This window comes from Phyllopteryx taeniolatus, chromosome 6, assembly GCF_024500385.1.
Source record: "Phyllopteryx taeniolatus isolate TA_2022b chromosome 6, UOR_Ptae_1.2, whole genome shotgun sequence".
Lineage (NCBI taxonomy): Eukaryota > Metazoa > Chordata > Actinopteri > Syngnathiformes > Syngnathidae > Phyllopteryx > Phyllopteryx taeniolatus.
Window position 1 is genome coordinate 2,051,301 of NC_084507.1, and position 24,417 is coordinate 2,075,717.

The 24,417-nt window shown below is 43.4% G+C and overlaps 1 protein-coding gene across 5 annotated transcripts in view; it reads right to left on the reverse strand.

The window, feature by feature from the left end:
* The window catches only part of LOC133479539 (low-density lipoprotein receptor class A domain-containing protein 4-like), a 263,673-nt gene that overhangs the window by 209,258 nt on the left and 29,998 nt on the right, over positions 1 to 24,417 (reverse strand). The window lies entirely within an intron of this gene.

Consider the following 24,417-nt stretch of genomic DNA (forward strand, 5'->3'; position numbering starts at 1 on the left):
TCCCACTGTGAACAAGAAAAAAATTAATCTTGCAACTTGTTCTTAGACAGATCCTAGTCTGCTGTCAAGCTGCACCTTGAGCAAGGCATTGAAACTTTTCACTCTCAGGTCAGGGGCACCGTCCCTTCATTCTGGACCTTGACCCTAAAACAATAGTGGGGGTTTATTGATAGAGCCAAACATGGGAAAGGTCTGATTTCAGTTGTGGAAGTCTTATAACGTACGTTCTTGGGGGTGCAAAATTACAACAACAAATAACAAAAAAGATAATAGGAGTGGGACTGAAATATACTGATGGAAAAAGAATGACAGTAAGACAGTCATCAACAAAGATTTGCTTCTTGCACTGATTTTGGGGGGCACAAAAAGTCTAGACTATTTGCAAGACATTAGTACAATTACAGCAATTCCTCGTTTATCACAGGGGTTACGTTCCAGAAAACCCCGCAATTAACGAAATCCGTGAAGTAGTCACCAATTATTTATTGTATCATTTATATACATTTTAAAGGTTCACATATGCAATTAATTGTGATTATGTGATAGTTTAAAGAGGGGGCGGCATGGCTCAGGTGGTAGAGGGGTTGTGTCCCTTCTCAAAGGTTGTGAGTTGGATCCTCATCCCCTGTGACCATGTCCAAGTGTGCTTGAGCAAGATACTGAACCCCTAGATGGTCCTGATGCTGCGTCATCAGTAGGTGAATCAGGAGGCAGTGTTAAAGTGCTTTGAGTAACTTCAACGTAGAAAACCACCACACAAGTAAAAGCCCATTTGCCATTTGTTCACTTAAAGTCACCATCCACACACTCTCCACGAGCACGTGCCTTTAAAAAACGGTACGTTCTGCTTGAGTGACATGAACGTCTACCAATGGAGATGCGCTTAAGACGGGCAATTTCCTGGCTACACCATGAGGCATTGCGCATCACACTGACAGTCCCGGCAGCGCAGACACCGCAAAGCATCAAAGGAAGTTGGACTGGCACGTCCTGCTGCTTTCCAGAATTCTTTGCAGTGCTCGTTTTCACTACAGTAATATAGAAAATCAATCTAAACGTTGTCCTTTACTGGCATATGAGTGTGTGCATTAGCTCTGCCAGGCTACGTTTATGTTTGTAAATGTATTTAATGAAACTATGACTGTGGCTTGCGTGTTAAACATGGCATTCCAGTTATGTTCACTGCATCACTATGCAACGGGGTTACTTACCGAATGTATCAGTTGAAATTGCTAAGGTTTCTTTTTCTGCAAAGTATAATAACCCATTTGTTCTTATGTGAGTCATTGCTGCCACATTATAGACAAATTGCCAATAATTCTAATTGTACCTGAGAAGTGCAAGTGAGTAGTACGTGCACTCCACTGATCACTGAGCAATCGGTGAACTGTGATATAGTGGGGAATTAATGTATTCACAAAATTTTTTGTATGCTATTAATTGAACCTCTTCACCGGAACATGTCAAGATGACACTCAACTCAAGGAAGTGGATTGATTATATTGAAGCCGTTTTACTGCAGTAAACAATCAACTGAACTGACTTGTAATGTCAATTATGCATGTCATCATTTGCCTTTGGAAGAATTATCTAATGCATCAATCACCAGAGGAAGTAAAGATGGTTTGAAAATGTGAAATGAAGCAGAAAATCACACAGTAAAATCAAACAAAGATGGGCTGCAGGCGTCATTTATCACACCCTTGTCTGTCTCACGCTGTCTGCCAGCTGAGTTGACATATTTGAAGGAGATTCATCTGGTTATGCATCACAGCTATGGAGAGGCACATAGTTTGAAGGTTTCAACAGCGGCAATGACATAGACACATGACACTGGACAAACGAGGAATATAAACAGAGAAAGGTTAATATTGGGTAAAATTAGCCTACAATTCCATAAAAACACAGGTGATCAAAGGCCTTTCCTCAACGACTCTCTTTTTTTAAGTTCAAGAAATTGCTGAGTTAATTAAAATTAACTTTCTGAACAATGTTGGCTATGAAGCCTCCGCTAAAAAATAGAAAGCTGGATGTTTCCATGTTATCAAGCTATGGACCCATCTCAAATCTCCCTTTCTTAGCAAAGATTGTTGAGAAAGTTATTTTTAATCAACTCAGAAATTTCTTGGACTTAAATTGACTTTTTGACAAATTTCAAACAGGTTTCCGAGCTCATCATAGGACAGAATCTGCGCTTATCAAAGTGCTAAATGATATAAGGTTGAATACTGACTCGGGAAAGGTGTCAATTCTGGTCTTCTTGGACCTCAATGTGGCTTTTGATACGGTAGATCATAACATTCTGCTGAACTGGTTGGAAACGTGGGTAGGACTATATGGAACAGTCCTTAAATGGTTCAGGTCCTACCTGGAGGAAAGGAGTTATTTTGTTACCATTGGAAGTGTTCAATCTCATCGAATGGCAATGACCTATGGGGTCCCTCAAGGGTCAGTTCTTGGACCCTTCCTGTTAAGCCTGTATATACTACCCTTGGGTCAAGTTCATCAGAACTTTAATTTTGACTATCATAGCTATGCAGATGACAGTTATATCTAGCAGTGTCTCCAGATGACTACAGTTCAATTGAGGTGTTGTGTCACTTTCTAAAACAGATAAATATCTGGATGAGCCAAATAAAATTTCAATTAAACCACAACAAAAATGAGATCATTTTGTTTGGCAATAAAGAAAAGAGGATGGCTGTTAGTATATACCTGGAGTCACTCTCTTTAAAAAACAAAGACCAAGTCCGAAACCTTGGTGTTCTGATAGATTCCGACCTGACTTTCAACAGTCATATCAAATCAATTACTAAAACTGATTGCAGTTTTCTGAGATTAAGCGATGTTGCGCTTTTGCTGTGTGGGATAGATTCCAGACCCCCTCTCGATAGGTGAAAATCCACGATATAGAAACCATATTAAAAGAAGTTTTTATTGTACAGTTTTACCCCCCCCCCCCCCCCCCTTCATCTTCTGATAAAGACCAGTAAAGACTTCGGCCGTTCCGCCGCCATGTGTTTAGGGCTTTAGGGAGACTTGGCTTTGTGAAGCTGTCCCCGATGGCACCGTCATGCTTCCCGGCTTCCATCTTCACCGGGCAGACCGCGACATGGAATCATCTTGGAAAACAAAAGGTGGCGGGATATGCTTCTATAGCAACGAAAAATGGTGTACGGACGTCACGGAGCTCAGCACACACTGCAGCCCGTATTTAGAGTCGTTGTTTTTTAACTGCAAGCCATTCTACTCGCCTCGTGAGTTCACATCATTCATTCTCGCCGGTGTCTACATTCCGCCTCAAGCTAACACGAACGCCGCACTGCTAAGGCTCGCTGAACAAGTAAACGAAATTGAAAAAAAACACCCGGACTCGCCCCTCATTATTCTCGGAGACTTTAACAAATCTAAACTCAACCACGAACTCCCCAAATACAAGCAGCACATTGACTGTCCTACCAGGGAAAATAACATTTTAGACCACTGCTATACTACGCTAAAAAACGCATACTGTGCCAAACTTCGTGCAGCACTAGGCTCATCTGATCACTGCTTAATTCACTTAATACCGACTTACAGGCAAGAACTTAAATGTGTGAAGCCTACAGTGAAAACAGTGAAAAAGTGGACCAATGAAGCAAAGATAGAACTTCAAAGCTGTCTCGACTGCACAGTGTCTTCGAAAATTCAGTTGGCAGCCTGGATGAATATACGGACACTGTCACATCTTATATTAGTTTCTGTGAAGATGTGTTTGTACCAACAAAGTCATTTTGCACATTCAATAACGACAAGCCGTTGTTCACTGCCAAACTTAAGCAACTTCGCCAAGCTAAGGAGGACGCATATCGAAGCGGGGACAGGGCTCTGTACAATCCCACTAGAAACTAGCTGACTAAAGAAATTAACATTGCAAAGAGAAACTATTCAGCAAGGTTGGGAAAACAGTTTAGCGCTAACGACTCTAAATCAGTCTGGCGTGCATTACAATCGCTGACCAATTACAAGCGACGATCACCCCAAACTGAGAACAATAGTACACTAGCCAACGACTTCAATACCTTCTTCTTCAGATATAAAAAAGACACTTGCACACCCCACACCCACCCGGCCGCACCACCGACCAGAATCACACCTCTGATTTCTGCGTTAACCATCCACGAAAGGGATGTGAGACGCATCTTCAAACAACAAAAGATTAACAAAGCGGCAGGCCCAGACCATGTGCCCCCATCCTGACTCGAAGTCTGCGTGGACCAGCTCGCTCCAGTCTTCACACAGATCTTCAAGGGATCTCTGTATCCTGTTTCAAACGCTCCACCATCATCCCAGTCCCCAAGAAGCCCACAATCCCGGGTCTAAATGATTACAGGCCTGTCGCCTTGACATCTGTGGTCATGAAGTCGTTTGAACGTCTCGAGCTGGACCACCTCAAGAGTGTCACAGGTCCCCTGCTGGACCCCCTGCAGTTTGCCTACCGAGCAAACAGGGCTGCGGATGATGCAGTCAACATGGGACTGCACTTCATCCTAGAACACCTCGACAGCGCGGGGACCTACGCGAGGATCCTGTTCGTGGACTTCCGCTCAGCGTTCAACACCACCATCTCTGAACTCCTTTCCTCCAAGCTTCTCCAGCTCAGCGTCTCACCTGCCATCTGCCAGTGGATTTACACCTTTCTGACAGGCAGGACACAGCAGGTGAGGCTGGGGGAGGCCACCTCATCCACACGCAGCATCAGCACTGGGGCACTCCAAGGTTGTGTCCTCTCCCCGCTGCTCTTCTCTCTCGACTGCACCTCAACCCACCCGGCTGTCAAACTCTTGAAGTTTGCAGATGACATCACAGTCATCGGCCTCATCAAAGACGGTGACGAGTCTGCATATCGACAGGAAGTGGAGCGGCTGGAGCTGTGGTGCGGCCAACAGAATCTGGAGCTGAACACGTTCAAGACTGTAGAGATGATCGTGGACTTCAGGGGGCATCCCTCGCCACAGCTGCCCCTCACGCTGTCCAGCTGCCTTGTGTCAACCGTCGAGACATTCAAATTCCTGAGAATTACAGTCTCTCAAGACCTGAAGTGGGCGATCAACATCAACTCCGTCCTCAAAAAGGCCCAGCAGAGGATGTACTTCCTGCGGCTTCTGAGGAAACACGGCTTGCCACATGAGCTGCTGAGGCAGTTCTACACAGCGGTCATCGAATCAGTCCTGTGTTCTTCCATCACAGTATGGTTTGGTGCTGCAAAAAAGGACAAACTCAGACTGCAATGGACAATCAAAACTGGTGAAAAGATTGTCGGTACCCCCCTACCTAACCTTGAGGACTTTCATGCTGCCAGAACTAAGACAAGAGCGTGCAAAATCCTCTCGGACCCTCCACATCCCGGTCACCAGCTCTTCCAGCTCCTTCCCTCAGGTAGGCGCTACCGATCAATGCAAACTAGAACTAGCAGACAGTCCCACAGCTTCTTCCCTCTTGCCAGCAACTTCTTAAACAGCTAACCTAGAATTCCATTTGAACATGCTGCCAATTTTTTTTGTCTTGAGTTTTTTGTCACATTTCTGTCGGGCCAATTATATATTACTCGTGCACTCACTGTAGTAGTCTTGCGACGCTGTACTATTCGTTGTTGACCAATACTGGCCACTCATGCCAGAGTAGTATCTGCACCACTTGCACACTGACTGAGGAGTATCTGCAACATTTGCACAATCAACATTGTCCCAGATTATTGCACTACTCGTCACTTTAAACTGCATTCACTTCTTGAAGTCTTTATGTCTCTGTCAATTGACTGTCTGTCGTCGTACTTGAGCAGCTCCAACTACCGGAGACAAATTCCTTGTGTGTTTTTTTGGACATACTTGGCAAAATAAAGATGATTCTGATTCTGATAATTCTTAATAATTATTATTATTAGCAAATGTGCTATGCTGGTCACTTTATGATCAAATTATCTGAGCATTAATTCACATTTAATTTTGAAAATAAATCTATATTTAAGGGTGCACAGAGCAGGTTTTGTGAAGTGAAAGTTTGTGTTTAATAATAATAATAATTATTATTATAAATCACTGTTTAATGATATTTTTTTTGCAATCTCAAACCTTTCTTGTGGTGTTATATAGATTGGGATTGAGGCTAAAACTGTGGGAAAATGTGACTACTTTGTACACCTCCTACAACTTTTACTTAAAAAAAAAAAAAACTTTCGACAATATGTCCTGGAGGGTCTGAGGAGAACCTGACGCAAGTGGGGTAAGAAGAGCTAGCCAACCCGCTGGCTCTGTGCTCCTTTAAACTGATTTGTAAAGAATGTTTAATTCAGATTTATGACATTTCAATATTCGAAAATAATCTAATCTAATCACACCATTTATTGAGCCAAGGCAGCCATTTTACATTACAAAAATCTCACTACACACCACAACACAAAACCATCACAAAAAGTATGAATACTGAAATAATATATAAAAATAAAAAAAATAAAAATAATATATAAAAATACAAACTGATCTAGTCCGTGTGAAATGTGGGCCTGTGTTATTGAAAAACCCGTAACACGCCATGATTTATTCAACAAATCTAAATGTATTTTTTCGATCTAGATTTTCACTCCATACACCTCCTGTGTCAAAGGCTTGTCTGCTGTCACTGTAAACACAACATATTTGAAAAATGTGTCACACACAAAAATATCTGCCGTTTCCAACATGTTCTTAATGCAAACAAAGATGACAGTTATTTAGCGAGGACGCTTCAAAATGGGTGGTGACAGATAGGAAAGAATGGAAAAAGGAGCGGAATGACAAACAGGATGATGGAGGGGTTGAAGGAAAAAGACAACAGGGAAGACCAAAGGAAAGAAATACAAGACAGAGAGGGGGTAAGGGAAATAAAAAAGAAAAGAGAGGAAAAGGAGCCTGTTTGGCACAGTAGACATGATGCAATGAACCTCTGGCACGGAAAGGAGGGATGTGAGAGTGGAAGGAGGTCTAATGCAGTGAGGGAAGAAGGGAGTGATGGAGGGATGCAGGCAAGGAGAGAGACGATGCTGACAGAAGCAACCAGGAGGGAATCATTAGACTTGATGGACTCACTGAGGCTGCACTTCATAAACACTGTCTGGCTCGCGAGTGTGTGTGTGTGTGTGTGTGTGTGTGTGTGCGCGCGCGTGCATATGTGCGTGCGAGTGATGGAAGTAAATATGAAGCGTTCTGTTGCATGCAGATATACTTTGTTCGAGGTTCCTCATTTGTCTGTGTTTTCTTTAGCGAGTCAACATTTATGAGGCTGAAGAGAATGGAAGCGGTTGTCAAAGAGACATTTTCGGTCTGCTCGCCTGTTTCTATCAAAGTGTTCGTTTTGCATCAACGATTTTTATGCCTGTCGTGACGATTTTTCTCACTCTTCCAGCAAAAGACAACAAAATCCAAGCACTAAAATGCAATAAGGTTGCGGTCTTAAAGCTGTCTGTCACTTCGCCCATGATCACACTGCCCGTGCGGCAGGCAGTGGCGTGAGCAGGTGGATGGCTTGGCGGTGTGGTGGAAGAAGTCAGCAAGGCGGGGAACACGGAAGGAGCACTGAGGACGAGGAAGAACATGGGGGTCAGAATAATACAAGTACGGCGTAGTTTACGTGAATGTGCAAGGCCGGTGAGCCACGGTGGAACGTTAATACTCTGGCGAGGATTTCCAAGATCTGGCAGGCTTTTATGCAGCCAGAGATGATGACGGCTGATTGAAAACAGGTGTGCGGCCGAGGTGGTGCTGATTACAAGGAAGGGAGAGAGAGAGAGAGCAAGACCCAAGCTCCAAAAGAGGAACTACACGGATAGCTCATGACAGATTATTTCTACCCTGACTAATGAAATCAGATCTTTGCAAGTTGACAAAAGACTTCTACGTGCGTGCACTTTGATCTGTAAAATAGCATATCACAGTGTTATTCGTTTGTGTCACATGCAGCCGGACTCACAGCAGCCAACCTCATGGGGACAGACGTGAGTGCTACTCGAAACCTCATCTCACCTTATTTATAGCTGTGTGCAACCCGCAATGGTCAGTAGGGCCATTAAGAATTAATGAATTGTTGAAAATTGTTTCACATGAGTTTTGTATTTGTATCTTTATGTTTTCATAACCTCCTATATTACAAGATATGTAAATATTCAGCCATATAGTTATTGAATCAGTTGTACTGTTGACTGGCGTGAAATGCCTCATGCTTGGAGGTATTTCACAGTACTTTAAGGCTCTTCCACACAAACAAAATGCACTGCAAAACATTTTGTCGAAGAGCTTTTTCTTGTCAGTCTGATGCTACTGAGCTGGTCACCCCCAAGGAGTCACAGCACAGCTACATCTCACAGATTTAAAAGCCAGAGGCACCATTTTGTTTCTGGCCCACTGACTCTTTAACCTAACCAGGTTTTTATCAGCCCTGCACAGACAAAACTGGCTGGGTACAGCACCTGGTGGCATTGATGGAGGGATGAGGGAAAACAACAGTGAGGGAAAAAAACTGACGGTGAAAAAAAAAAAAACAGTGAGACTCTCACCAACCCACCCACACACACACGCACACACACATGCAAAGACACGCACACACTGCTAATGATTATGTACCAGAATGGAAATCGAACTGATGTGCCAGTGAATGAGATACAGTTCATGTACTAAATGTCAGAGTACTGCCATAAAAGCTGGTGGTCCAGCATGAGGCGTTCAAAGGACTTCATGACCACAGATGTCAGGGCGACAGGTCTGTAGTCATTCAGTCCTGAAATTGCAGGTTTCTTGTGGACTGGGATGATGGTGGCGCATTTGAGGCAGGATGGGACTTCACACATTTCCAAAGATCTATTGAAAATCTGTGTGAAAACTGGAGTGAGACGGTCCGCACAGACTTTCAAGCAGGAGGGGGACACACTGTCCGGGCCTTCCACTTTGTTGATCTTTTTTGTTGTTTAAAGACACGTTTCACGTCCTGTTCGTGAATGGTCAATGCAGAAGGGGGGATCAGAGGTGCGATGCTGGTCGCCGGTGGTGCGGCTAGGTGGGTGTGGGGTGTGAAAGTGTCCTTTTCAAATCTGCAGTAGAAGGTATTCAAGTCGTCAGCCATTCCTATAGTGTTCTCCGCTTGGGGGGGGGGGGGGGGTGATGGCTTGTAGTTGGTTAGTGATTGTAATCCTCGCCAAACTGATGCAGAGTCGCGCTAGCAGCAAACTGGTTTTCTGCATAATTTGTCTTGGCAATGGTGATTTATTTTGTCAGCTGGTTTCTGGCTTGATGATACAGAGCTCTGTCCCCACTCCGATTGGCGTCCTCTTTAGCCTGGCGAAGTTGGCAAAGGTTGGCAGTGAACAACGGCCTGTTGTTATTGAACGTGCAAAATGTCTTTGTTGGTACACACACGTCTTCACAGAAGCTGATATAGGATGTAACAATGCCTGCATATTCATCCAAGCTGCCAGTTGAAATTACAAAGAGACTCCAATCTGTGTCATCTAAACGGTCTTGAAGTTCCATCTTTGCTTCATTGGTCCACTTCACTGTATTCACCATAGGTTTTGCACAGTTAAGTTTGTGCCTTTATGTTGGTATTCAGCAAAATCAAACAGTGATCAGACAAACCCAAAGCTGCACGGGGAACAGCACGGTACGTCCTTTAGTCCTTCAGCGTGGTATAGCAGGAGTCTAGAATGTTGTTTTCCCTGGTGGGACAGTCAATGTGCCGCTTGTATTTAGGGAGTTCATGGTTGAGTTTTGCTTTGTTTAAGTCTCCAAGAATAATGAGGCATAAAATCTGGGTGTTTTTTTTTTTTTTTTTTTTTTTGCTAGTTCTTTTACTTGGTCAGCCAGCGTTTGCAGTGCAGCGTTCGTGTTAGCCTAGGACGGATGGAAACACCGGCGAGTATGAATGAAGCAAACTCACGCGGCGGGGAGAATGACTTACAGTTCAAAAAGAGCAACTCCAAGTCCGGGCTGTGTGTTGAGCTCCGTGACATCAGTACACAATTTTCGTCGCTGTAGAAGCATATCCTGCCACCTTTTGTTTTCCCTGATAGCTCGGTGTCCATTTGGTGTGGACGCTTCATTCACTAATAAGTTCGATAGACAAACGATAGGCTTTAATTGCTTGTGCTGGGACCACTAATAACAACTGGTTATATTAACATATCAACTCACAGGTTCTTTCAGGTGTTTAAAAAGAATCCCACTGCACCACTCGTCAGTAGCACTGCCTTGCTGATTTCCCACATTCTGTCCTGCCCTTGTCTGTCCTCTCTCATCTTGTTCTCTTGGTTAGTTGTTGCGTGTGCTCACCGGGTGCCCCCCCCTCCTCCCATCCACAAATAAGAACATGATTTGACTGTTGTAACATTACTTGTGCTCCGATATCTAGACTGTCTAACTTTGTTCTTCTTTGGTTCGCACCCCTATTCCGGTTGTCCGGTCTGTCCCTCTGTCTGTCCCCTAAAACCATTTTCTGTCCGGCTGCATTTTCAATAAACATCAGAATAATTAAAAAAATAAAAATAAGCAGAGGGAGTATTTCAAACTCCCTTGTTGCACAGCAAAACTGTTCCAGCACAATAGGCATACCGATCCACCATTCTGCAAGGCAATGCAACTAAACAAAAAAAAGTAATAAATCCACAAGCCCATTTTGCTTTTTCTTTGTTTTTGTGAGGCCACTACAGAAAGGGTACAAATGATAGCAAAGAAGAAAATGTGATGATAGCAGCAGACCAGGAGAAGCTCATCCATGCCTTTATCACAAGTAGACTTGGCTATTGTAATGGTCTTCTGACTGGAGTCCCCCAAAAGAACATTAAACAGCTGCAGCTCATTAAGAATGCTGCAGCTAGGGTTCTAACAAGAACAAAGAGGTCAGAACATATTACTCCAATTCTAAAGTCTCTACACTGGCTCCCAGTCAGCTTTAGAATAGATTTTAAAGTTCTGCTACTGGTGTATAAATCACTAAATGGTTTAGGTCCTGAAAACATGAAAAAAATGCTAATGGAATATAAACCCAGTTGTCATAGCCCTGCAGTTCCCCTTTTGGAGCTTGGGTGGCACTTTGTGCCTCGCCCTTCCCTCTCTCTCCTCTCCCTCGCAATCACTGCCACCTTGGCCGTGCACCTGCTATCAATCAGCACTCATCACTGCCTGCATGTAAGCCTGCCAGAGTCTGGAAATCAATGCCAGAGTATTGACGTAATTCGTGGTACACAGGCCAATGTTCATGACTCGCAACCGTACTTACCCCCTTGTGTTCTTCTTCGTCTCCAGTGCTCCTTCCGTGTCTTCCGCCTACCAACATCGCCCCTCGGATATCCTACCCGCTGAGCGATTATTTAATAAACCATTCTCATCTACTTCCTCCGCCTCCGTCTGCTTTTGGGTCCAGTCCAACATCATATGATTACCAATCGTGACACCAGTAGGAATCTGAGATATACAGACTCAGGTCAAATAGTGGAGCATAGAGTCCAACGCAAACATGGTGAAGCAGCATTTAGCTGTTATGCTGCACACAAATGGAATAAGTTGCCAACAGAAGTGACATCAGCCCCAAGTGTGAATGTTTTTAAGTCCAGGTTAAAATCTTTTTTCTCATGCTTTTTAGAGCATTTCCACTTGTAAATGATATTTCTTGCACTGTACGCTGTTTTAATTGTATTTTTATTTGTCTCTTTGCTTTAAATGTTTATAAGATGTTTTTTTTCTTTGTTTTTGAATGCTTTTAATCATGTAAATCACACTGAGTTACCTTCTGTATGAAATGCGCTATATAAATAAATTTGCTTTGCTCTGCTTTGCTTTGCTTTGATAACCATAAAACAGGAAACATAACTTATTGAGATGCAGAAGAATTGAAAACTTATCTCTGTCCTGGATGCTCAGTACATGACAAATTTAACAACAATAAAGACAAAGAGTGGGATGTTCACAAGATAGTCAGCTTTATGTGACTCACCTAACGGGTAAAAGCAGCAATAGTAGCAGTAGTAGTCTGTCAGTCATCATCAAGGTTAAGGGTGCGTACACATTTTATTGTTTTTACATTTCATTTTAACTAGACTTTATGCCTATCTGATCGGTGTTATCGGTATCGGCCAATAATTAGCATTTTATGCTGATCAGCATAAAATAAGTCATAAGTCGCCGATCCGATCAATGACGTCATCGATCGGCTCCGCACAAGACATTTAACTCCGCGTCTTCGTCGCGTATGAATCCAAAAGCTTGTTTATGTTTAGCCTTGTCACGTTTCTTGTTGCACAGTACTGTAACTATCTGACGGCCAATAAAGTTTTTTCAATCTTGTCGGTGAAAGAACATGTCGGTGTGGGACTATTTTGCGGTGTCTCAGACAAACAACACAAGTTATTTGCAGTCTGTGTAGAACTGAAGTACGTCGTGGGCAACGTCATCTAAATGCTTCAACACAACAAATTTGATCAAGCACCTGAAGAATGTACACAAGGAGGAGCATGCCGCGTTCCAGCACGCCAGCGACCCTTGTGAGGATAAGCTGTACAGGAAATGGACGGATGGATGGATGGATACAGTATACAGTACACAGGTAGATACAATAAATGAACAAGTCATGTAAATAGACACATTGCTCGATCTTGTGATCGGATCGGTGATCGGTTATAATTTTTTTTAAACTTGCTGATTCGTGATCGGCCCCAAACATCCTGATCGTGTAAAGCAGGGGTCCCCAAACTTTTTCCTGTGAGGGCCAAAAAACTTTTCCCTTCTCTGACGGGGGACCGGGGTCAATTTGTAACAAAAAGTCTGACGATCACAGAGGTGTCTAAACGTAAACATTTATTGTTTTCCAAAATGCCACACATAACCATTTATTAACCCTTTCTGGGATCTTGACAGGAAAAAAAAAATAAAACGCTATTAATGAAATAAATAACACTATTTATGAAACAAATAATAACCAAATAACCCTTTTCAAGTTTTTCACAGAAAAACATTTACTTTCTTGTAGACACCACTGTTTGCAGCTCTCTCTCATCAACTTCACTGTGAAAACCAAAAAGCAAGCAGGCTAAGAAACCAAATTGATACAACACCTACCAACACAATACATTTCACTACCAGTATGGTTGTAGAATGTATTTTATCCCAGTGGATTTCATTATGATTATATTTGTTTGTATTCAGAATGGCTCGTTCAAGTCAGAAAAGTAAGCTTACCTATATATGTTCATCATCGTGAACTGTGGGCCTGCATCTGGCTGGTCAGAAGTTCAAAGTCAGCTTCCATTTTTGTCCCAACCAGTCTCAAACACTGATGAAGATGTTCATCTGTCAATCTTGATCTCATCGGAGTTTTCAGGTGCTTCATGCGTGAAAATGTTTGCTCACAGCTATACGTGCTGCCAAAAAGTGTGGACATCTTCATTGCGTGTTTTTCAATGTTAGGGTCGTTTGGGAGGGCGGCATAGAAGTCAATGAGACTGTTGGGCTTGAATGCGTCTTTCAGGACATCACAATTCTGTAACTCGCCCAACTCAAACTGATAAGAAGGCTGGGGTTCATCGATGACGGAAACAAAGGGGTTCTGGAAAAGGCGGATATCTTTTGGATTAACATGTAGTTCACGGAATCGCACACCGAACTCCGCCGTCAGCATTTTCAGTGCTTCCACACACTTTTCAGCTGGGAACGGGACCGCTGGGTTCTCTGCAGAGAGGTTATGGGTAGCAGGAAGATGGATGAAGCTGTTCTTTTTCACTTGTTTCAAAAGCAGCCGTAGTTTCACCTCACATGCTTTTATGTGGGAATACATGTCGCAAATTAGTTTCCCTTGGCCTTGTAGCTGCAAGTTAAGGCTCTTCAGCATTTCTGTCACGTCTGTTAAAAATGCTAGGTGCCATTTCCATTCTGGGTCGATCAGCTCGGGGACCGTTTTGTCTTTTGAATGAAGAAATGCGTTTATTTCAGGTAGCAGCTCGTAAAAACGCCTCAAAACTCTGCCACGGCTCAATCATCCGACCTCTGTGTAGTACAGCACATCGCCGTGCGCAGACTCCAGTACAGACAGGAATTGGTTGAACTGCCTGTGTTTAAGTCCCTTTGCTCTGATGAAGTTTATGCATGACGCCACAACCTTCATGACAGAATCCCACTTCAACACTTTGCAGCACAGTGCTTCCTGGTGAATTAGGCAGTGGACTTGTAGCATGGCGGTAGAACTACCATCTCCCGGTTCACGAGCCCGATTAGACCCAACATACGAGGAGCTCCGTCAGTCGTGATTCTAACAAGCTTCAACCATTCCAGGTACAACTCTTCCATGGTTTGGCATACTTTGCCGAAAATATCCTCTCCCGTCGTAGTCCCTGTGAGACTTTAGAGGGCTGCCAGATCCTCGCACATTTCAAAGTTTGCGCTGACTCCACGAATAAAAATGAGCAGCTGCGCTGTGTCCTGCACGACCGTGCGCTCATCCAGTGCTAATGAGAAAAAGTCAAATTATTTCGTCTTCTGCTGCAGCTGGGCATATATATTACCCCCGATTTCGTCAATGCGTCTTGTGATTGTAGTCGCCAACAGACTCACGGCATTAAAGACATCTTTCTTCTCGGGACATACCTCCTCCGGAACAGTGTTCAAACATTTCTTGACAAATTCTCCATCAGTGAAAGGTTTACCGCTGCTTGCTATCAGTTGAGCAACCCGAAAGCTCGCTTGAACGGAGGACTGGTTCAGCTGAGCTTGGTGTACAAATGTATTCTGCTGAGCTAACAGTCCACTTTTTAGCTTTGAGAGTTTGTCTGCTCGCATTGGGCCTTGCACACTATCATACTTGTCTTTGTGATGGGATTCATAATGTCGGCGCAGATTGTATTCTTTGAATACAGCCACTGCCTCTTGACAGATGAGACAAACAGCCTTTTCTTTGCATTGAACGAAAAAATAATCGTTAGTCCACTGCAGGTTAAATACACTGCATTCTGAATAAATGTTTCTCTTACCTAATCTTTTCGCCATTATCCCGTTTTATTTGACAAGGGTGTGTCCAGGATTTATTTATTTTTTTGAGGGAGGGGTTTTAGATAGGGCACAGACTGCAGAAGGGTGGAATAGAATGTTACATTCTATGCATGTACAAGTCTTGATCACGTGGCCAGACTGAAAAAAAAAAATCATAATGCATCTCTGGTATTGTTCAGGGGGCCGGGCAAAATGTGGAGGCGGGCCATATCCGGCACGCGGGCCATAGTTTGGGGACCCCTGGTGTAAATCCTAATTCTAACAGCAGTAGACTTCATTTTAGTTTTGTTTGACAGCTAAAAAAATGATACATGAGGTCTGTGCAAATCCAGTGCTGCGCTTGGCGTAACTCGGTTTTGGTAATTTCGTGGGCCGGCGCACCCCCAGCGCATTTAAAATGGAACGTCTGCGGTGATGTGGGAGTCACCACAGCCGACGTCACTCCTGTCCAATCAAAGCAGCTTCTTGAATTCCCTTTAAAAGCGGCACAAATAGTCTCGCATGGAGAAGTTTCTATATGTAGAAGAGGACTCAGTGAGCCGGCATGACTGGGGCATTGAATGTTAGCAGCATTACAGAATTAAATACAGAATGAGCTGGTGAAAAACTGCTGGCGACTTAAATATGTCCACGGACCTTATTGATCTATATTCCCTCCAAGGATCGCTTCATTGTTTTTGGTTTAATTCAATAGCTGTTACACATTTTTACACTTTTATGACCGTTACAAATGTTAAAATGTTACTTAAAAGATTGCCTGTGAAAGTTAGCGGTGGTTCAATTGCATGACAAAAACTGGAGCATATGGTTGTCTTTTCTTGTCTAAATATTTATTTTTATTTTAACAGTCAGCAACTACCTTTTATCCTACTATCTTTATCCAGGCACTTCATACTAAAGACTTTAGGCTTCATATCTGCAACCTAGACCATGCTCTGGTTCAGTTAAGTGCAGCTCAGCCAAGGCAGCACCATTCTGAACAAATTAATAAATCACCTTTTTGAGCATAATGATGAGATCGGCAGAATTGTTCAGAGTGGTCTGCCATCTCCACAGAGAGGCAGGTCTACACAGGAATGTATGCTCTTCGCGAAAAATAACCTTACAGATCTGAAGAATAAACACTTCTATCACACATCAGGTTTGCTACAGGAAAGAGCTGAATGCTCTGATGCCAGGCAGATTTAAGTGAAGATGTGATAGGGCCAGACAGGAAGTACAGAGAGATACTTTTGCCAGCCAGTCAGTATGTTGAGCAACACCGCGTTATCAAGGTTGTGCAGAAAGATCTGCTGCACATGACACTGTGGGTTGGGTTTGAAATGGAAAAACTGTTGCGTGTGCAGGTACAAGGTAATAGAGTTTGCGCTTTAGCTAGTGAACTCAAAAGCTGAGAGGTTTTGGAAAATGAAATGGTTTATGTTATTATTTTTTCAAAACTATTGTAATTGTTTATCATACAGTATTATATTTATTATTGTATATGTTCTAATGAAACCCACTGAATCAAAAAATAAATAAATAACAGTTGTCTTGAATCAACTAAAAAGATGGCCGACCAGGGGTCGGTCAGCAGGTCTGCTTCACTCTTCTGAGGTTAGGGATTTGAATCTTCTAAATCTAGTTTGTCAACCCCCCCCCCCACCAACCACTTGTCCACAGGGACAGAGACTCACATACTAGTAAAAACATTATACCTAAATGACCTATGAAACCTGAAGCTGGGCATGAAGCATGCAGGTGAGTAAACACTATCTCATCTCAAATTACAATTATTGCTAATACTTAAATCAAAAGAATCAACTGAGTCTATTTAATCCATTCTTGTCAGGCATTTGATCAGCACTAAATAATTACTAGACAACTTTGTAGTAAACTGTCAAACGTATAATATTGTCACACTTCAGGAGCATTTTGCAATTTTCTATGCCTTGAACCAAGCCAGCTCTGACATTGTAAAATGTACTTCAACTGACATGACTGAGAGGCAGGGTAAACCCTAACCTGCAGCAGTCAATCCCCTGCCTGACAAATAGAGACAACTAGCCATTCAGTCACATTCACCCTAGTGTGGAATGTCTCCAATAAACCTAACACACATTTTTGGACTGTGAGAGGAAGCTCAACAAGTACAGGGAGAGTCTGAACTCAGACAATGAATTCTACCATTCAAGCAGGTTACTGTAAGGTAGGAGTGAGCATTACACTTGTTACAGTGGACTCAAGCAACAAAAGCAGTGAGTTTCTTGAATATGAATACTTCCCCAGTTTTATGGTCATTTAACACAAGCGTTGCAGTCTCACTGTTCCTATGGCTAGTCCATGTAACAAACTACCAGACAATGCCAAGAAGTGGCACAGTAGTGCACTAGAACGTTCTGAGTAATTAAACATCCATGAATCTAAATCATGCATCTTTCACAAGTGCATCTGGGAAAGATCAAAGAGAAAGTGTTTGGAAAAGGACCAGAACTTTCTGTCTGTCACCTCCATTAAGGTGCATTCACATAGTATAACGTATCACGTGGTCACTTGAGAAAGAAAAATAATCAACAACAAAAACAACTTTGTGGGACTGTTGACAGTTGAGCGGAGGATACAGTGTACATTTCTTTCCATTTATTTAGGTAAAATGTGAACATTTTGAGTATAATTGCATCTAATTTTCTCAGCGAAATCAGGAATAAAAATGCAAGCGCAGTTGCAAGCGCTGCTTCAGTTTAATCCTCCACATCACCAATTGACAGATCTTAATTTACTTCTCCCACTGCAATAGAAACAGCCCGGATGATCATTTAGCTGTAATAGATTTTTTGGCACCCCTCATCTAGTGAATCATTACAAACAGCAGGTCTGCCTGTCAGCTTCAGACAGACTCAATATAAACCCATTCTGGAACTGAAAGGGGGGAAATGGCTGCAACCTACACCTTAAACCCTCAATAAAGCAAAAACACACTCACAGAGAAGACACACACCAACAGAAATGCTTTTCTCTTCCATCTAGACTTGTGGGCAACTAATGTCAGAGGACTGTGGTAGTGACAGACAGAGGGGCTGAGGCAGAGATGATGAGGGTGAAGTGGCCAACAGTGAGGGGAGAGAATTAAGGAGACACCATTTGGGAGCCAGGTGAGTTCTCAGGGCCTGTTTGACCTATGGCTATTGTAAATTAACAGAATTTGTGTGTTTTGAGTCCACTTCAGGAAGTAGACTTCAAATTGCAGTCACAGGTATCATGAATTATCCCTCAATATACTGTAAAAAGGGAAGTGGTGTGTCTGAGTATTTCCAAAAGTAAGACAATATAGCTGGACCTTCGGAACTTGACCCCAGTCTTTTACAGGACTCTACAGCTGTTCACAAAAGGGTTGTGACATGAGTTGAAATTGGAATCTACCGAAAAAAAACACTGAATCCGAATTTTCAGATTCAAATCACAACGAATGAAAGAATTAGGGGTATCCCGATCCGATCTTTGAGATCGGATATCGGTTCAATGTCAGCAAAAAAAAAAAAAAAGAGTATCGGACTGGACTAAATTCACCCATTTTACCACTCTTATACAAGCAGTCCATTCCATGCGCCACTCCAGCACTTCTATCCAGCAGCGCCCTGACGGCACTAAATCATATTTATCGATTTGACTGCTGTATACAGCGGCTGAAATAAGTATTTAACGCGTCACCATTTTTCTCACTAAATATACTTCCTAAGTTGCTATTGACCTGAAAAATTCGATTTTAGGAACAACCCAAGTAACCCATACATACAAAGACAGTAGAACAAATAAGATCAGAAATTAAGTTGTGTGTAATAATGTGAAATGATACAGGGAAAAAGTATTGAACACGCCAACTGGTATTTATTTAATACTTTATACAAAAGCCTTTGTTTACAATGACGGGTTCAAGATACCTCCTGTATGGAGAAACTAGAGCATGCATTGTTCTTGTGTGATTTTGGCCCAGTCCTCCACACAACCAGTCTTCAAATCTTGAAGGTTACATGGGCTTCTTTTATCGACCTTGAGTTTCAGTTCTTCCCATATACTTTCAACTTGATTCAAGTCAGGTGATTGGCTGGGCCATTCTAGCAGCTTTATTTTATTTGTTTTCTTCGAAACCAATACAGAGTTTCCTTGGCAGTATGTTTTAGATCATTATCCTGCTTATGTCATGGTCTGTGTTTTGGTTTGGGTTGTGTTTAGTTTTGTTCCATGTTTTCCTGTGTTCCATGTTTGTCGTGTGCTCATTAGGTTGTTGTGTCCACCTGTTCTCGTCTATTTTGTGTCGACAAATCAGCTCTCTCCAGCCACTCGTGTCTTGTCCAGGTGTTCCTCGTTGTCTCGTCAATTTGTTTGTATTTAGTTCCCTGGGTTCTTTCAGTCCTTGTCGGTTCATTGTCGTTGTCACATGTCTTGCCATGTCATAGTCGCCAGTTTTTTTTGTCATAGTCGGCAGTTTTTGTCATAGTCGTCAGTTGTTTTATCATTGTGATTAAATATTATTATTTTGAGATTCCCGCACTCCTGCCTTGCCTCCCTGCTTCCCTGCAATTGGGTCCACCATGTTCTTGCCTTGCGTTCCTCGCCGTCGCCCTAACCATGTTCATGACAGAATGAACCGACCAGAACAGGACCCAGCGGGAAGAACATGGCGTCACCCTGGACGCCACCAAACTGCCTCCCACCGTCCTCAGCCTGCCATCCATACCTACCCTCCTCCAGTAAGCCCTATCATTCAGTCTTTTCTGTCCTTTTCCTCGGGTCCCCCCACTTGTCCTAGTTATTCACCATGCCCTACTATTGTACATCCACATGTTTCTTTAGATTCAGATTTTTCTGATTGTGAAGATGGCCCTGATTTAGTTAACCTCCTGTCGGATTCTGACTCTGACACAGATTTAGATTTTTCTGGTTCCTTCCCTAGTTTATCCCGTCCTCGTCAGTTTTTGTCATGTTTCCACGTTTCCAACCCCAGTGAGTCCAAATCCTTTCCCTCGGACCTTTTCTTGGGCACCCGTTTGGCCATCTACCCGGGACCGCCGCGTAGTGGCCAACGGAGGCGCCCAAGTAAAGGTCAAATTTTGCCCCCTCGTTTTTTCCCCCCTGTTCACAAATCACTTGATTTTTCACCTGTTCCCACACGTTGTTCCACGGCTCCAATTAAGTCACGTCTAGTCAAACCTGCCCCCAAGCCATGTTCAGTACCAGCCATTTTTCCTAGTTCACCTTCCCAAGACCTTGTGCACTCTTCCACTCCCGTACCCTCTACTCCCACACCTCAATGGCGGCAGGCTGAGGAAGCTCCCGTTCCGGCTCCTCTGCAGCTGCGCCAGGCTCCCGCACCGGCGGCACTCGTCCAGCGGCCGCCACCCGCCCTTGCTCCGGCGGCGCTCGTCCAGCGGCCGCCACCCGTCCTTGCTCCAGCGGCGCTCGTCCAGCGGCCGCCACCCGTCCTTGCTCCGGCGGCGCTCGTCCAGCAGCCGCCACCCGTCCTTGCTCCGGCGGCGCTCGTCCAGCGGCCGCCACCCGTCCATGTTCCGGCGGCGCTCGTCCAGCGGCCGCCACCCGTCCTTGCTCCGGCGGCGCTCGTCCAGCGGCCGCCACCCGTCCTTGCTCCGGCGGCGCTCGTCCAGCGGCCGCCACCCGTCCTTGCTCTGGCGGGGCTCGTCCAGCGGCCGCCACCCGACCCTGCTCCGGCGGCGCTCGTCCAGCGGCCGCCACCCGTCCTTGCTCCGGCGGCGCTCGTCCAGCGGCCGCCACCCGTCCTTGCTCCGGCGGCGCTCGTCCAGCGGCCGCCACCCGTCCTTGCTCCGGCGGCGCTCGTCCAGCGGCCGCCACCCGTCCTTGCTCCGGCGGCGCTCGTTCAGCGGCCGCCATCCGATTTTGGCAGTAGATTTGCCAGTAGATTTTGGTCAAGAATGTCTCGTTAGTTTTGCCCATTCATCCTTCCTTCAATCAGCCCCACATCATCATGTTCCCACTTACAAACCTCACTGTTGGTATGGTGTTTTTAAGGTGATGTGCAGTGCCATTTCTCCTCCAAACATGATGTGCATTATGGCATCCAAGGAGTTCAGTTTTCCTCTCATCAGACAAGACTCTATTCTCACAGTATTTAACTGCCTTGTCCAAATGTTGTTCAGCAAACTTTAAACGAGCTTGGACATGCTTTTTTTTTTTTTTTTTTTTTTCCCAGCAATGGGGTCTTGCCTGGTGAGCGTGCGCACAGGCTATGGTCATTAGAAGCTCTCCACAGGTGGTCCTTGGCTCTTGGACAACTCTTCTGATTCTTCTTTGCGCTCCTCTGTCAGAAATCTTGCTAGGAGCACCTGATCGAGGCAAATTTATGGTGGTATGATTGGCTTTCCACTTACGTATTATGGCCCCAAGCCATTCTCACTGGAACGTTCAGAAGCTTAGATATGCGGCTCGAACCAATGCCATCGTTATGTTTTGCAACAATTATTTTGTGATGGTCTTGAGACAGCTCTCTGCTCTTACCCAACATGAGATGTGTCTTGACTCACACCATGGCAATGAGACCTTTTTGTAGGCCATCAATTAGGACTGAACCAGCTGATATTCATTTGCACTGACAAGGGACTGGACTGCTGTTTGATTATTGATAGATTTTAGGTGTTGTGTTGGCTTTCCATGCCTTTTTGCACTTCCCTTTCTTCGTGTGTTCAATACGTTTTCCCTGTCATTTCACATTATTACACACAACTGAATTTCTGATCCTTACATTCCTTTTTGTATATATGGATTACTTGGGTTGTTCCCAACATCTGGTGAAAAATTCATGTCAATTGCACCTTTGGAAATATATTTGAGAAAAATCGCGACGTACTAAATACTTATTTCAGCCGCTGTATCTGCTATATAATCACTTCGAAATGGGAGATGATGTTTGTAAAGGGGTTCTAGCGTTATCAAGAAAATTGTTAAGATCTTTGTCCTCTGACCTTTAAAGAAAGGCTGCAGACTTTTAAAATGTAGTAGTCTCTTTTATTTATATATTCTATATAAGATATTTTATTTATTGTTCCATATTACAATGGTAATGTTAATTTAGAATTAGAATTAAAAGTGAATTATTCTTAAAAAGGATGTACTTGAATTATGCTCTACTATCATTATATCAGTGGCTTAAAAAAACAACGATAACTATCGTTTGTTGTGATAGTTTTTGGGAATCCAATAACGAACAAATAACTCATCATGACTTCAACACAGTGGAAACACTAACCTCACTCCCATTACGAACAAAATAACACTATGCGTAACAGGTAGGTAAAACACACATAACTTCTATAACTGCGGCAGAATAATAAACAACAACGTCAGTTAATGATAAACATGTAATTCTTAACAACTATTTTACAAAATGCTACTCGGCATGCTGCAAAGTCCAGCGTCAACCCACACCGGTGCTACAGTAGTCATCATAACTGCTCACATATATGAGATGTTCTACAGAAGCTCCACGGCGTTCGAGTCGCATTTAGTTGGAGCTACAGAATGATTCTGTAATTCAGTGAGACAACTTTTGCTCTGCATTTGGGGATTTGGGATTTTTGGGGATGGTTACGGCTGACATTCATCTTTTATTGTCTCAATAAAGAGGTTGTTGATCGACCACTAGTCTTCTCAGTTATCTGAGAAGACTTGACGGTACTGTAATGCAAAAATATCAGCGACGTCATCAACTCGTCGACATCGACTCAACTTCAAAAGAAAATTGTGCACTCTCTATTATGTGTTAGTGAAAACGCCTAGATTTTCAGATGGCAGAACGCATGAGAAGGGGACAAACAAATTTCTCACAGGCAGAATCCAGCTTTCCCATATTTCATGCAAGCTTATCTCTGCAGTTTCCTGTATCCAGACACAACTGCCCTGTTTGGAAGAAACATCATAATAGAACTGGTTGCAGTTAATGCGTTTGTCATTTTTTACAAACGCAAGAAAAGTAAAGCAGTTAATGGGTAATAGGGGGGAGATAAAGGTGAGAGACAGAGCAAGAAAGACAAAAGAGGGAGAGAGAGAGAGAGAGAGAAGAAAACTATCTTGCATCGCAGCAACACAACGAACAAATATTAGTTATTATAATAAGGCTGTTCATGAGAATGGTGCCATCTCAGACTTATACAGAGGTCTTTTCCTCAGAAGCTTATCATGACCTTGTTGAAACAGAAGGACACTTGGTCAGGCCCATTATGACCTGCTTATCTGCTTGTAGTCCTGCTGTATTTATTAATGTATTTTACCTTAACCTATGAATATACGTAGCAGTTTAGGAGCAAAGAAGGGTGGGGAGGGTTATTTGTCCTTCATGGGTTATTTGTGGCTCTAAGCATGAGACTGCAGTGATAAAATGTGTTCCACCTCATCAGCGAACATTCTTGGCAGTGGACACAACAATGCCATTCACTCAGTACACTTCAGTAAAGGTATAGCACAGAGGAAAAAATGGAATAACCTTGCAGTTTGGTAAGTGATGCAGATGGGATTTAATACTACAACAAACATCTGTAGCATATATGCTGGAACAACGGAACAACAGAATCACTGATGGATGTCGATGCGAAATGTCACGTCATTTACTGTAAGTCTGTCCAAACCAACAGAATGCTGCATTGTTGAGAGAGGGAGACAGGCACAAAGACAGACACACAAGTAGAGTGATGGAGGCACACTGCTGCTCCCCGAGAGCCAACCACTCATAAAGCCAGCCAGCTGACAGAAATATAGTCAGTCAGTCATCAGGTTATTGCTGCCAGTCAAAGTTGCTGGGTTGCAGTGTTGAGCAGTGGGCTCTCTCGCTACTGTTCAACATTCTTTCTACCTTTTTGTACATTACCTCTATTTCGATTTTTTGATAGATTTACATTTGATTTCCCTCTCGCATGCCTATATGACCTCCATCCTCACACACCTTGCCTTTTTGTCCCGATGCAAATATGTGTACATATTTTAATGCATACAGTATATTTATTGACCAGCCTTAACATTAGGTACATCTTCACAATATAAGGAGATCCAAAAAATTCAGCTTTTACAAAAATAATACTCAGTGGGTAATGGTTGACACGTCTGCCACAAAGTTAAGAGGTTCTGGGTTTGAATCTTGCCTTCCTGTGTGGAGTTTGCATGTTCTCCCTTTAGTGGGGACTCAACTTTCTCTTGCTCGGTTTTTGCAACAGTAACTTGGTACTTGGTTGAAAGTTACAGGTCAAGAGTTGAGAAATACTTGTGATTTGCATATTTGTGACTTACTACCCACCTCTGCAAGTCAGACTTCAGGTGTAAGTGTGCAATTTGACTACCGTACAAATTTCTGGCCTGGGTACTGCAATTCACCAATTGCAGG